The 15,316-nt window shown below is 38.4% G+C and overlaps 1 long non-coding RNA gene across 1 annotated transcript in view; it reads left to right on the plus strand.

The window, feature by feature from the left end:
* The first annotated feature begins 12,889 nt into the window (after positions 1-12,889).
* The window catches only part of LOC124088608 (uncharacterized), a 33,145-nt gene continuing 30,718 nt past the window's right edge, over positions 12,890-15,316 (plus strand). Inside the window, exon 1 of the long non-coding RNA XR_006850389.2 lies at positions 12,890-13,027. This is a non-coding gene — a long non-coding RNA (uncharacterized LOC124088608). The remainder of the gene's footprint in view (positions 13,028-15,316) is intronic.

Raw genomic sequence — 15,316 nt, forward strand, 5'->3', positions numbered from 1 at the left:
TCTACTGAGAACGTATTCTATGCTAGGCACTGACTAAAAGCTATATAATAACTATGATCTTAATTATATCCTAAATAAAGACTAACATTTTCTTGGTGCTTGCATAATGAAACTGTATATACATGCAAGCGCATTTAATTCCCATATTCTCATGAGAGATTATCATTATTCTTTTCATACAAATTAGGAAACTATGTCACTGAGAGATCAATCTTGCACTGGAAAACTGCAGAATCAAGCCAGTGCAGTCATGAACACCTGTAATCCCAGCAGCTCAGGAGGCTGAGGCAGGAGGATTGCAAGTACAAAGCCAGCCTCAGCAATTGAGCGAGGCCCTAAGCAACTAGGTGAGACCCTGTCTCTAAATAACATATAAAAGAGAACTGGCATTCCTAGGTTCAAACCCTGGTGCTACCCCCACCCCCCCAAAAAAAATAGAAAAGATAATTGCAAAGCCAAGATTCATACCTAAGTGATGTGACCAGAGGATATGTCCTTAACCATTATACCAAACAGCTTCTCAGATAGCTTGGGGTGGCTTCAGCATATAAATCACTTGGTGTTCAGCAATTCAGATGATCTCATGAGACGGGACCAGGAGCCTCTTCTCTTCCACTTACAAATGAAGAAAACAGGAATCAGAATACATAAATGACTATCCCCAAACTACCTAAGTGATTAAAGCCAATCTTCTTTTGTGAAATGACATTAATTTCCTGCCATGTCATTGTACCTCTTTTTTTAAAAAAAATAATCTTCTAAGTTCTTTAATTCTTGTCAGAGGATCTATATTACTATATATCCCCAATAACCTCAAGCTCTTTTTGAAGACTACAGAATTCTGTAAAGCATAGCAAAAGACAGATGATTCGAAATCTGCCTCGATAAGGAGAAAAGGCTTGAGGGTAGAGACCATGTCACATATATCCTAAGATGAAATAGAAAAATCTAGCTCCAGTAGCAGCAAGGACTTTAAGATACCATATAGTCAAATGCTATAATATGGCCAGTAAAACAATATGCTGTAGAAATTTTTAAAAGGACAGGTCTTTATGAACAGAGATGAAGTGGGGTGACTGCATAAGGGAGCCATGAAATGCACCTGAAGCTCTCTCTGGGTAGGGACAAGAGGCAAGAGGAGGAGCATTGTGTGTAAGAGCTTATATTTGGCATACTAGGCTAGATGTCTTATCTATATATCCTCCTTAAATTGCAATTGGACCATTTGCTGTGGTGCAAATTATCCTCAAACTGCCTGGTCTTCAAGGATTGGGGCAGCTCTGCATGTAGCTCTAAGTGTAACAACTGCAGATGAAACAGATACCAACATTTTTTGGCAGGTAAAGGCTGCCAATCTGGGTCACAGACCATAACCCTCACAATAGTACAATAATTAGCCTCTTGGTGTTTCGCTTAAATAGGCCTTTTCCCTTTGTATGTTAAGCATTATTTCATATTCTATTATCGGTGTCTGTTTGCATTTTGGTGCAGTTGTTTCATTATTAATGTAAAGGAGCAATTCAGAATTTCACGATTAATTTTAATGAAGATCTTCCTTATGTAAATAATTGATGAGAACGATGATCAGAGCAGTACCAAGTCAGGAGCTGATATTCTTTCTGTCAACTCTTATCTTCTTAGTTGCACTCATTTTCAAATCCTCCTGAGAACCTTCATTTAGTTGCAGATGTTTTGTGTTCCCCAACTTCTTGTCACTTAGTTCTTTGGTCTATGGCTACAAATCCTATGATAGATTTATAAAGAAAATAAAACACATTTTTTTGCCATTTTTCTTCAACTATTTATAGGAAGTAAACCTGAGCCAGCAGAAACAAAGTTATTTCTATCCTCCTGGGGTGCAGAGACCAGTGGCAAATGAGTTAGGAGCAATCTAAAAAAGGAAAAACAACTTACTTCTACATAGCACATTACATAGCCCTTTTAAAATTAAAAACTGAGATGCCAGGGCTAATTTCTCAGCCAACTCCAAAATATCTCTTCTACTCTTCCTCTTCTCCTGGGCCTCCTCTTCTCTGTTGAATGTATAATCATGGATACATTTTCTTTGCCTACAATATCCAGTATAAGATCTCGGCATCACTGAGAAGAAAAATGGAGATCTGTATCTTGATGGTGCTACTTGGCATAAAATCCTCCAAGTTCATATTTTTAGAAGAGGGAAGAGGATTAGGAGTGAGGACCCACCCTCCTTAGTGCTCAATGAGAAGAAAGACCTAACAGGTGAATAGAAGACATCTCACATACTGTTTGTTCTACTTGCCATTGGATCTTTTAGTCTGATTTTGGTCCCCTTAAGGGGCCTTGATTCTCAGTCTTAGGAATTAGCCCTATGTAGCCATCCATCTTTCTGTGTACAAATTACAATGAACCATGAATGATGTGAATCATGAGTTATGATAAGAAATGTATACATTCAGTCTTTGTTCCCATTCATGACACAGAGTCCCTAAACCCTGGGAATTTGCTGAGTGATGAGTGATAAAGATAAAAAGAGTATCATTATACTATTTGACCCACTAGATTCTATATTAATGTAGAGGCTTTTAGGAAGCTCCTAGATAACCTCAGGATAGGATTAGTTGCCAGAAAGCCAATCATGTGATCATGTCACTGTTTAGCTCCCCACCTTGCCAAGAGAGAGTGGGGATTAGACATTGACTTACTCATCATTGGCCAATAATTAATCAATCATGCCTACATAATATAGCCTCAATTTAAAAACAAATCCCAAATTATATGGTTCAGAGATCTTCTGGGTTGGTGGTGGACACATGGAGGTGCTGGGAGATTTGGGCTCCTGGGGAGAGCATGCCCCTTTCCACAGACCTTGCCCTGTGCATCTTTTCCATCTGACTGCTCCTGAGCTGTATCCTTTTATAATAATTTGATTAACATACTGTCTTAACTGAATTTTGTGATTTGTTCTAGCAAATTATTAAACCCAAAGAAGGTCTTGGGAACCTTCAATTTATAGCTGATTGGTCAGAAGTACAGGTGACAATGTAGATTCAAAATTGGCATCTAAAGTGGGGGCAGTCTGAAGGGACTGAACTTTTCATCTGTGGGATTTCATGCTCTCCTCAGATAGTAACCAAATTATGCTAAATTGTAGGACACTGGGTGTCCATGAAGAAGTGTTATTGGGGAAATACATATATATGATGTCAGAAGTAAATTTGAGAACACTTGTAGAATATTAGTGAAGACACAGAGCTTTTTTTCCACAGAAATTAAAAAACACAAATTAGAGTTATGGAAATTATGCATTGAAATTGGTGTTGATTAAAGGAAATGAGTTACAGAGTGTGAGTCCGACCTTATTTTACTCTGAATTTGTATTTGGATTTGCAACCATTAATTCTGCTTCCCACTTCTACCCTTTGCTTTCTCATTCTTCTGGACCCATTTATATTATTTGTGAGGAGAGCAGCTCCAGGCCAAAATCTTTGGTGTGATCCGTCAAGCCTGACCGTAGGCAATTATAGAGGCTCAGTCGGGCAGGCCTCCTGAGGGGAAGCTGCCCTCACTCCAGACTCCACACACCACCCAGCCTGTGCGCTACAGATTTCTGGAGGGAGTTGCAGTCAAGGACATAGGTTCCCAGTCCAGCTATGATCATATGAATGTCTGTATTCCTAACCTAGGTGTCTCCTTATCAGGAACCTTGGCTGAGGTACTTCCACATAGACCTCTTACCAAGGGGCTTGACAAAGATATTTTTCTCTGCTCAGACACGGTGCTATTCCTAGATGTTTCTCTCTTTCTCCCCCTGGAACCCTGGATCTCTAAAAAGGCAGAGGGCTTTTGTTTGTTGCCTCAGGTAGTAAGCTGAACCACTGCCATCCACCTGTTCTATATGTCTTCTGGGAAAAATATGGAACAATGAGGAGCCCATGACTCTTCTGCATTGTCACACTAAGTGAATAAAAGCTTAATTATTACTTTCAGTTGGCTCCTTGTCCTAACTGACTATCTCTATGCCTTGACAAACTGGCGTTGTAAGCAGGGTGGTAATTGGACACCATGCCTGTTATGGTTTGGAGGTGAGTTGTCCCCCAAAAGCTCATGTGTGATACAATGCAAGAACATTCAGAGGTGAAACAATTGGGTTATCAGTGCATCGACCTAATCAGTGCATTAGTCCACTGATAGGGATTAACTGGGTAGAAAATGAAGGTAGGTAGGGTGTGGCTTGAGGAGGTGGTCCTTGGGGATGTGTTTTTGGGGTATATATTTTTCCTTGTTGAGTGGAGCTCTCTCTCTCTCTTTCCTGATTCCATGTCCCCAGCTACATTTCTCCACCACACCCCTCCAACATGATGTTCTGCCTCATCTCAGGTCAGTCAGCCATCTTTGGATTAAGGATTCTGAAACTATGAGCCCCCAAATAAATTTTTCCTCCTCTAATTTTTCTTTTCTGGTCTTTTGCTTAACAGCAGAAAATACTGACTAAAACAATGCCCATTTTGAAAGGGCACAATGCCAAGGGTTCTGCAGAACACATCACCAATGGGTCTTTGAAGTGCTGTGTATTCCATCAGCACCTTGCCAGCTATGCTGGTGGGTCTTGGCAAGTGTTAGCAGATTATTCAAAAGCTTCTCAGTCCAGAGGGCACAAGTGGGCCTTCCAAGAGTTGCATTAGAAATCCAACAAAAGTGATCAAAGAAAACTAGAGAAATTTCCCTCATCACTACTCAAGGTCCTCCAAGAATTAGACCTTTGAGGCCCCTTGAGCTATGTTGTGGTTAGTGACTATTATTAAACCCAAACAGGTGCTTGATACTGATAACAGTGTCCCGCAGTTCAGAAAGTTGTGGACACTCATGCCTTCAGTGAAAAATAATACAGAGCCTCAGGATGGCTCTACTCACATGACCCAGAGAGACTTTAGCAATGTGGTTAGTTTGCCTGCATGGTATCAAAAACAAGTTTGTTAAAATTAGTGAAAGAATGTAGTGTTTCGTGGGATGTGTTGCTACAAATCCACTCCTCAAACTGCCCTGAGAACAGCCACTGTCAAAACAGCAAAATTCAGGCATCAGTAGTAGTGATGGTAGCCAGAGCAGCAGCCTCCATGATGCCCAGCAGTTGGACAGGCCCACAGTTGTGCTCACTCAGGCCCCTGTGGTGCCATGGAGAGGAGGCTCCTTCCTGGGCTCTCAGTGCTTTTCTCCTTAAACGTGAACCATCAAGCTGGGTACAGTGGTGCACTCCTGTAATCCCAGCAGATCAGGAGGCTAAGGCAGGAGGATGACGAGTTCAAAGCCAGCCTCAGCAATGGCAAGGTGCTAAACAACTCAGTACATTAAAAAAAAAATAGGGCTGGGGATTGGCTCATTGGTTAAGTGCCCCTGATTTCAATCCTCAGTACCTTCCTCCCCCCAAAAAAATAATAAAAAGTTCAACCATAAGAGAGAAAGCAATGTGGGAGTAGCCACTGAGCTATCTACTCCCAGACTTTACTGTGCCACTTTGGGGTAGGACATCTGCCACATAGTCACAGGCCAACACATCTGTGAGCACCAGAACTGCATGAATACTGGCCCATTCTGAATCACTTTGAGAGTTACATGATGAAAACAGCTACCTCTCTGGTGCCTGCTGGTCTCTTCATTCCACCTGCCATCCCAGAAACCCCATGGCCAGGTACTGGGCCATGGGGAGATACAACGGTCAGCCATGTTAAGGTCTGCATATCGAAGGCTTTTACAATGGACTCAAGGTTGGAGATGAATCAGAGCACCCTGGCGACCTTTAATTGATGCTTAAAGTGTTCACAAATCAATATAACAAGGGGTTAGTCTATTCTCAGAGGGGAACAGAGGCTGTATGCTGAGATCAGAGTTCAATGTGGATATGGAAAAGAATTGCACTTCTTGGACTTTTGGGATGCGTGTACATAGGAGACAGTAATCTCCACATCCCCTGGCACCAAGATGAAGAATGAAAAGCTCATCCCTGGGACTCTAACCCAGGACCAATTATACATAGGTTCCTTTGGGATCCTACAGAACTTCTTTATCCTTGTCCTCAGTACTGAATGCATTGTTAGCATAATGTATTCTCTATGTTCATTCTTTCTTGCTTCATCCCTAAACTCTGATGGAAATTACTGCAGTTAGGGTCATGTTAGTGAGGCATATGGAAAACTATAAGCCTACTTAACTCATTCCATAGCTAATGGAATTATGTATAAAACAGGGCCCTGTGTGAGGATGAAACATTGGAATGAAGGTTAATTGTACTCCTACAAGGCTCTTTCTTGCCCCCATGGATGCTCAACATAAAGGTGCCTCTGTTGACTAAGCAGAACATAATCATTCAACATAACATTTTTGTATATCAATTAAACCTAAAGACTAAAGGCTTTCCCACTGCAGATCAAGCAGGTGTAGAATGAATTATTTCCTAGATCCACAAGAGAAAGCCCCATAGAAATGCAGACGCCATCCTAGACTGGTCCTACAAGTACAAACTATCACTGTCTTCAGAAGATGCCAAAACATCACAGAAAAGCTGTTTCATCTGTCAGACTGCTCTATCTAAAAATATTGCCCATGGATACTCTGCAAAACCTCAGCTAAATAAAGTGAGATTATTTTGTTTATTATCTTTATTTGGTATGGCCTTGATTTGATTAAGGCCAACAGGAAATTCTTATAGACAAAATTAAAGATAAAAGGACTACCTTGGCTTCTGCCCAAAACAAATCTTGAAGCACAGATTGTGCAGCCACATGGTAAGGCTCTTTTATTGGGAAGTGAAGCATTATATGAGGGTGGATTTGGACAAGAGACTCTTGAGGTGCCAGTAAGTCAGTGAGGCACTGTAACCAGCCCAGTGTCTCTCAGCATCCTCAGCCATCATTGAGATGTGATGCAGACCTATAGTATTTGGAAACATCTTGCCCTCCTGAATGTGAACAACTCTGCTGTCACATGAATAAACTTGACCCATGAAGCAGTGCCAGAAAAATAAGAGCTATTCTTAGATTTGAATTTGATGATCCATGTGCCAGCTCAGCCTAGTTAAGTGGTGGACCCGAGCAAGTCTCTTAGCAAATCTCAGCTCATTTTTCTTATATGCATCCCCAGCTCATTTTTAAATATAAGATTCAGTATATTAAAATGTCTCAGGTTTCTTTTTAAGAGTTTACAGATAATAATTATGGGCAAGGGAACTGAAATAGTACATGCTTAGTTTTTCAGATCAGAGTTAGTATAAAAGTTCTTTATTTAGTAAATATTTATTGAAAACCAGTTATGAATCACTGTGTTTTTAAAGTGTCTAACAGTGTCTGCCAAGTAGTATCTAGTTGAGTGTTTTTTCTCCTCCCCTTCTTTGTTATAGTCCTCTTAGCTGCAGCAGGAATATGAAATCTTTAGGCAACCTAAAGTTCAAAAACCCTGCATGGTGGTAAAACAGGTGACAGAATTCTCAACCTCATGCTCTAGACTGTATTCATATCAGAAAGTGCATGAGGTTTCCTTTTGTAGGTCATTATTTATCTGTTTTGTTTTGTTTTTCAGAAAAAAATGGAGGATTAAAATTCAATATGAAGTTTATATGAACTGATCCTCTGATGTTTTCCTAAAACAATTGTCAGAATGATTTTTCTTGAGGTCAATGGCAAAGTTTGCTTCATAATTTAGGAAGATGCTATTTGTTTACTTTTTCACTTTTTAAAAATTGTATATCATGGGGCTGGGGATGCAGCTCTGTGGGAGAGCATTTGCCTAGCATGCACTAGGTCCTGGGTTTGATCTTCATCTGGGAAAAAAAAAAAGGAGCGCATCTCTAAAGAAAGAGAGAGAGATGGCAAAAATAGAACTTTTAATATAGTTTTATGCAAAGAAATGTTCATCACATCAGTACTTACAATGACAAAGCATGGGAATAATTTATACGTATAACAGTAAGGGATACAATTAAATAATGTGATATTATGTTCCTGGTATATTCAAGATGATCAATAAATATTAATTAAATAAGTTAATACATATTTAATAACAGAAGAGTTGTTTATTTTGTCTTAATTTTAAAAAATTGAATAAAATTTTAAAAATATTTTTTAAAATGTAGAATAATCTAAAACTGGTATTTATTTTACTTTATATATATATGTGGGTATATATATTATATATGTGTAATATGGTTGGGGTTATGAGTGTTTTCCATTTCAACCTATCTTTGGACTCTTCAGGTTTTTAGATATTCCACAATGAATTTTAAATTTATTGAAAAAAATGGGGAAATGCTTTCTTTTTTTCCTTCTTTCTTTCTCTCTTTCTTTCTTTCTTTTTTTTGTAGTATTGGGGATTTACGGATTGAATTGAATCTATGCTTTACCAGTGAGATAAGTGAGATACTATATCCACCCCACCCTTTGTGAGTGTGTTTGTGTGGAGACAAGGTCTAGCTAGCTATGTTGCAAGGCTGACCTCCAACTTGTGATCCTCTTGCCCCAGTCTCAGTTGGGATTACAGGTGTGCACTACCATGCCTGGCTGGAAAATTACATATTTTTAAAGGAAAAGGTATCTGCACTGCATATAAATGCTTCAAAACGATTGCCAGCTTATTTGTTCTCTATTAGGAAGCATTGAAAAACAGGTTAACTTTACATTTAAAATATTTTTTAAGAATTTTCTCCCAGCTTTATTGAAGTATAATTAACAGATAAAATGTATAAACATGCTCAATGTGCTATTCTAATATCACATGTGAAGTTTTTAAATTTACAGCAGAACATATGGCAACACTTGATCCACTTTAGCCCACTCCATCTCACTCTTGACTGTCTCTTTACCTCACTTGCCTGGTGTCTCACCTGCCTGGCACCTGTAGGTCTTAACCCACACTGACCTTCAATTATTACTCTGAGATCTAGGAAACCAGGAAGTATTCTATAAGAATCCTGAAGTACATCTAAAAGCATGCACAAGGGACTTCTTATTTCAACTTACATATTTGCTGTTTGACTTAGGTCACTAAATACTTACTGAATACCAACTATGAGCTAGGAAATGAACCAGAGGATGATGCTACAATGGTGCACAAACGAGGACTTGTGTGTTTGAGAGGCTTAAGATATAATCAAGGACACACAGACACATAGGTGATTTCAATTTAATGTGATAAATGAATATAACCAAGGTAGAAAAGATGCTGCACAAGTTTGGGGTAGGAATTCAAAGTCGACTTCTTTGAAAGTGATTATACTGGAGTAGAATCTTGAACAATCGAGAAATCAAGTGAAAATAAATGAGAAAACACTTTTGTAACAAAGACCTCAAAATTTGTTAATTGACCTAAACAACCATCATCATGAGACAAGCCTGTGGAGGGGGGATAATTTTTTCAAACTCTTGACCCATTAATGCTATTCCAAATTTAATGTGAGTTATCAGGACCAGCTGCAGAAGCTCAGAAGGAGGAGAGCAGAGTCACAGGTGCTTGACTAGGCTATAAGGGCAGGAGGTGAGCATGCTGTCATCTTAGAGCCAGTCTTGACTACTTCAAGGTAAGATGAGAGTGGTAGTTACTGATGCCCCCCAGATTATTCCTGATCACTGTTTCCTGTGGTCTGCATGGTCAGCAGCAGTGAGCTTTGTGGTTTAACCTCTGTTTTACATGGGACTGAAGATGACTGTACCATGTCTCAGTCATGCTGAGCATTATTGTAGCCATGCAAGGGATGTTCCCTAATAGGAAGAGTTTTGACTCATATTGTGGTAGCCTCAACACATAGAAGACTGTCTTACACAGAGTACATGCTATGCAGAGCAGCCAGCATGTCTTAAATGGATGAGTGAACCAGTGATTTTAAAGGCTGACACCCAACAATAGTGTTTGAGAAACTATCAGATACATTGTCTTTTCAATGAAATGGAATAATAGTTCCAATGAATGTCAATGAACAATGGCTAAGAAAGTAACATAGGAGAGTAAGAAACAGAGGAGACTACTGGTTTCCATGAATTAGCTGATGGGGTGGGGACTGTATTAAACAGAATTTAATACTTTTTTATTGTAGAAATTTTGAAAACCTGAATTATGCTCTATACTGTGTTATTCAAACTTATTAAGCAAGCAAGCAAGCAAACAAAAATCCCTTCTCTTAAAAAGAAGCTTAAGGGGCTCTACAGAACATAATTGGTTATATTGATGGAGTTTAGTCCTGTAGGTTAGTGCTTTCCATGCATAATTGTGCATATGATTTAACTAGAAGTTTTTACCAAAATGCAGATAATGGTTAACTATGTCCACAGGAGACCCAGGATTCTGCATAACCTGTGAGTGTCCCAGTGATGCTAATGTTGTTTATGCTCAAGAGGTCAATTCATCTTTGGATGGTCTTGGAGGCAAAGAGAATCAAGGATCTCTCTCTGGTTTTTGACCTGACTAATTGGATAAATTCTTGTGCTGTTAATTGAAATGAAATTCTAGACTGAGGAATAATTTGTTAGCAAGAAATGGATTTACTTTAGGCGTATTGAGTTTAAATATTAGATGCCTATAGGAGACATCGTGATTGTAGTTAGATGTGTTGTTCAGTGAGACCAGGACTAGAGGTTTAAATTCACAAGTCATTGGCCCTAAGATAACATTAAACCATGAGACTGAGTGATGTGATTATGAATTAAGGGTAGATCAAAAAGAGGTTTAAAAATTAATAGCTTAAGCATCCTGGACTTTTATAGAGGGAGGGCAGGAGGAGGATGCAGCAACGAAGAATAAGGACAGATAAATGAGGTAGAAAGAAAACTAGGAGACTGTGGTGTCCTGAGATTTGAAAGAATGAAAGCATTTCAAGTAGAGGGATCAACTGTCCCAAATATGCTGAAGACATATAATCACTGCATTTGTTAAGACTGAAGATGTTGATATCTATTGTTGCATAACAAAGTATCTTAAAATCTAGTGATTAAATAACAAGTGTTTGTACCATGTCAAAAACAAAACTGAAAATTTTCCATTGTTTGGTCTTGTTTTGGGCATGGTGTACAGAAAGAGCTAACGCAGCAAGTCAGAGACGGTTGTCCCTAGAAAGCGTTGCTTGCTGGCTTGGTCATAGCTGGCATTTGGGTGTGGAAATGGGTAAGGTTCTCTGTAAGAGGCACTTGCTGTGTCTGAATTGTGTAAATAAATATCTTTGATACTTCCCTTCTGTAAATCAGGAATTTTGATACATGAGCTAAGTGACCAATCCCCAAGAAAAACCTTGGACCCAGAGCCTTTGGTGAGCTTCCCTAGCAGAGAATTTCTTTGTTGCTGGGGACACTGAGTGTGTTCTGTGTGACTATACTGGGGTGGGTGTTGGAAGTTAGTACCCCTAGACCTTGCCTATGTATGTTTCTCTTGTACTGATTCTGCTTAGTACTATTTCACTGTAATAAATCTTAGCCATGAATTTTTTAAAAAGGTGTTTATTATTTCACATAATTTCTGAGAATCAGGTATATGAGTACAATTCAACCACATGGTTCAGGTCAGGATTCTTCATGTGGTTGCAATTTAGACTTTGGTTGGGGCTGCAGCCATCTGAAGGTTGTCTGAGAAAAGTCTGATGTCCAATCAATGAAAGGATTAAAAAATGTGGTATATATATATATATATATATATATATATATATATATATATATATATAATGGAGTTTTATTCAGCCATAACAAAAAATGAAATTATGTCATTTGCAGGAAAATGGATAGAACTTGAGAACAGTATATTAAGCAAAATAAGCCAAATTTAGAAGGTCAAGGGTCTGGGTCTCTCATATGTGGAAACTAGAGAGGAAAAAGGAAAAGAGGGTATGGGTGGTGGTCGTGGTAGGGTCTAATGTAAAGCAAAGGGACATCAGCAGAATAGAAGAAGAGGACCAGAGGGTGAGAGGAGGGCAAGGACCAGGGGAAGTGCTGGGAGTAATATTGATCACATTGTATTGTTAAATTGTGTTCATGTACTAATATTGTACAACAAGTTCCACATTATGGACAACTCTGATGCACCAATAAAAAAAAAGGTTAAAAATTGTTGTAACTATGACTTCCTACTCTCCCCTCAACCAAAAAGAAGAGTTCAATATCATGCTTACTTATGTGACCATCTGCAGGATGTCCTTGGTACTTATGTGCTTGCTCTTCAGTTTCTCATTATGTGAGTAGCTTCCCATAAGCCCCCAGAACATTCTCACAATGTAGCAGCTGACTTCTCAGAGAATAAGCCATCCACAATGAACTTACATCCCCAACAAACAATGCATTATCTATAATCCAATCTTGGAAGTGACATACCATCACTTCTACCACATGCTATCAGGCAGACAGACCAAACGCTATATAAAGCAGGAAGGACATGGAGACTGCATAGTAGCCAATATAAGGATCATAGGGGACCATTTTGGAAGTTGGCAACCAAAGCGATTTTGATGAATGAAGAATGATAGATAAGAAATGTGTGTGTGTGTGTGTGTGTGTGTGCGCACGCGTGCACGTGCTTGCATTTTATTATTGAGATCTGCAGAACAGGGGAAGAGGACAGTAGCTATAAAGAGATATGTAATCAAAGACAGTTTGTTTTTATCCCCCCTGCCTCTCTTTATCCCCCTCCCCCTTTCTCTTTCAGTGGTATTTATTCAGTAGAGTGAGTTTAGAAGGTTTAAAGTTAGAAGAGAGAATAGCTGTTTCAGAGAGAACTGAATTGATTTTCAGCAAAGGTGTATTCTAATTCTTCATTGATCACTAGTTATGTGACCTTTGGCAAATTACTTCACTTCTTGGAATTCAGTTAATAATTGATAAAATTGAAATGATATTATACCTACTTCAAAATGCTCTTATAAGTCTCAATTAATAGAATGTTCCAGAAAGTGGTTTATGAACAGGAATGAGCTCTCCTGCTGTGAGCACAAACTGCAGCTACTCTCCCATTAGTTTTTATGCTATTCATTTCCTGAAGATAAGCCGGTTCTGCGCTTTGGTGCTCCTCCACACAGATCTGTCTGCAGGTAGAGTCCCCCTGTCATGATCAATATTTAAATGAGAAAGAATATTGTAGTGTTAATCTAATTATTCTATTGTTTGGATTATGAACTTAAAAATATCTGATCTGGCACTCCTCTTTGGGATGAATAGGAAGATCCGTCCTCAAACCTCAGGAAGAAATCTGATTGACCTAAGTGTTTCTAAATTTTCAATTCTCTAATTCCTTTGAAAACTCAAATATACCAGGTTTAGAGAACAAGAGAAAACATGAGACAGAGATAGTGAATCAGAGACCATCAAAATCTTCTTTACTCTTGTCTTTCTGTGCCTTTCCTATAGATGTTTCCTCTCTTGAAAATATGTTTTGAATGGTTAACAGGATAGCATGTTGCGAGAAAGAAATAAGCATAATAGAGATAGAATCTTTCCTATTTTATGAACACTTAGTATATCTGCTGTCTCTTTTTACTCAGGGGATTTTTCTCTCAGAAGTCAGTTTTTAATCTGATTCTAATCCAATTTAATCACACTATCTGGAATGAAGTCTTTGGTTTAAATCTGTTCCATATCAATGTGCAAAAATAACTGACTTATCACCACATTCTCAAGCAAAGTAGTCCACATGGAGCATATAGGTTGGTTTGAGATAATTTGGTTATAAAGCATATCACATGTCTCCTTGTGTGGTGCTAATGAATGGCCAGTGGAGTAGTAAGGTGGGCATTTCCACTGATCTATGGACATTTTAATACATGCCACTGAAATGATTTACACTCCCAATGTAGAAAAAAAATGCATGCTAGTGAGTTTTAACATCTGTTTATATAACATCTCTGAGTTATGCCTAGTTGGACAGTAGGCAATGCAGGAAAAGCAAACCACAGTCTTATGCCCTAAAAATCTTCCAGAAAGGAGGGGAGGAAAAAAAAAAAAACTTCTCACCCTGAATTCCATTCTGGCTTTTGGAAGAATACAAGGCTGCCTGGCTAAGCAGTTGGGTTTAGTGAATGAGCAGGGACTCTTTTCCCATGTATCATCTGACTAGCACTTGCCAAGGGAGCTGTGTTTTCCTTCTCTAATTGCCAACCTTCTTTGTTTCACCCTGATTTTGTTGCTCCCAGCTTTCTCCAGCTGTGTCAGTTTCAGGATCCAATTATTCTCAACCATTGTGATATTTGCTGTGTGATGAATATCGATAAGGGCTGCCAAAGACTTCTGGGGAGTGCTGAGAGCTTCCAGAACCAAGGGGCCAGAAGATCCTGTAACTTAAAAGTCCATGCTCTCTCCCATTACTATTAATCCAATAATGGTCCAATTCTCATATTAATATTAAAGCAACTTCCAGAAATTCATCTGTGTTCCTGTACCTGTCTTGTTATAAGTAGGGGTAGTTAATTCCTTGTGGTTTTTTTTTTTTTGTTGTTGTTGTTGTTAATTACCATTTTAAAGATCTCTTTCAACTTTGCACAAATAACTACGTTTTTCCATATTTTCTTATATATTATTTCGTCATAATTTTTCAACTTATTTTTGAAATTGTGTAACTCTCAGCATTACAACTGACTTTAATTCTATAGATTTGTATATGTAATGAGGACAATTCTGTTCTGGAAGAAAGATCATGGCAAAAATCAGCAGAGTTGATAAAGATCTCTTAGTTGCATTGATTTTATAATGGTTATCTGTTCTTTGCCCCTGCCCCATGTTTCTATTTGCAAGAAATGATAAATAAATAAATAGATAGATAGGCAGATAAATAAATAAATAAAGTGAAAGGGCCCATCTGAAACTAAGTATCTGAATTCTGATTACTTAAAATATGCAATCATATGTTCTCTTAACTATATTAAAATATTATTATTATAATTTTAATATTTTTTTCCTGTTCAATTTAAGTGATAATTAAGAATAAAGGTGCTGACCACCTTTCCCAGATAGGCATAGTGCTTAGTGCATTTCTGTTGTGCTGTTTTGTTTTTCATTTTCTTGTCAGGGAAGGAGTTTTCAGTAAAGAGGCATTTGATCTACATCCTAAGTATGAGAAGAATTAGGCCATATAAAGATCAGGTATAGAGTATTCCAACTGGATTGAATCAGTATGGCAAAAACTATAGAGTTTCTTCCTGTGAGGGTCAGAAGAAATACTGCTGGAGGTTCAGAAGCAATGTGGGGTCGGACATACTAGGTAACAATCAGGAGTTACCAGATACTAGTAAAGGCCAAGGGAAGAGCTTTGGTTTTTATTCTATTAACTAAATAAATTCAAATATAGTTACAATTTTCTATCCCACAAACACCAAAAACAAATAAAC

This window comes from Marmota monax, unplaced genomic scaffold (genome assembly GCF_021218885.2).
Source record: "Marmota monax isolate L192 unplaced genomic scaffold, Marmota_monax_Labrador192_F-V1.1 WCK01_AAM20220418_F8-fsc00061, whole genome shotgun sequence".
In the NCBI taxonomy this organism is placed as follows: Eukaryota; Metazoa; Chordata; class Mammalia; order Rodentia; family Sciuridae; genus Marmota; species Marmota monax.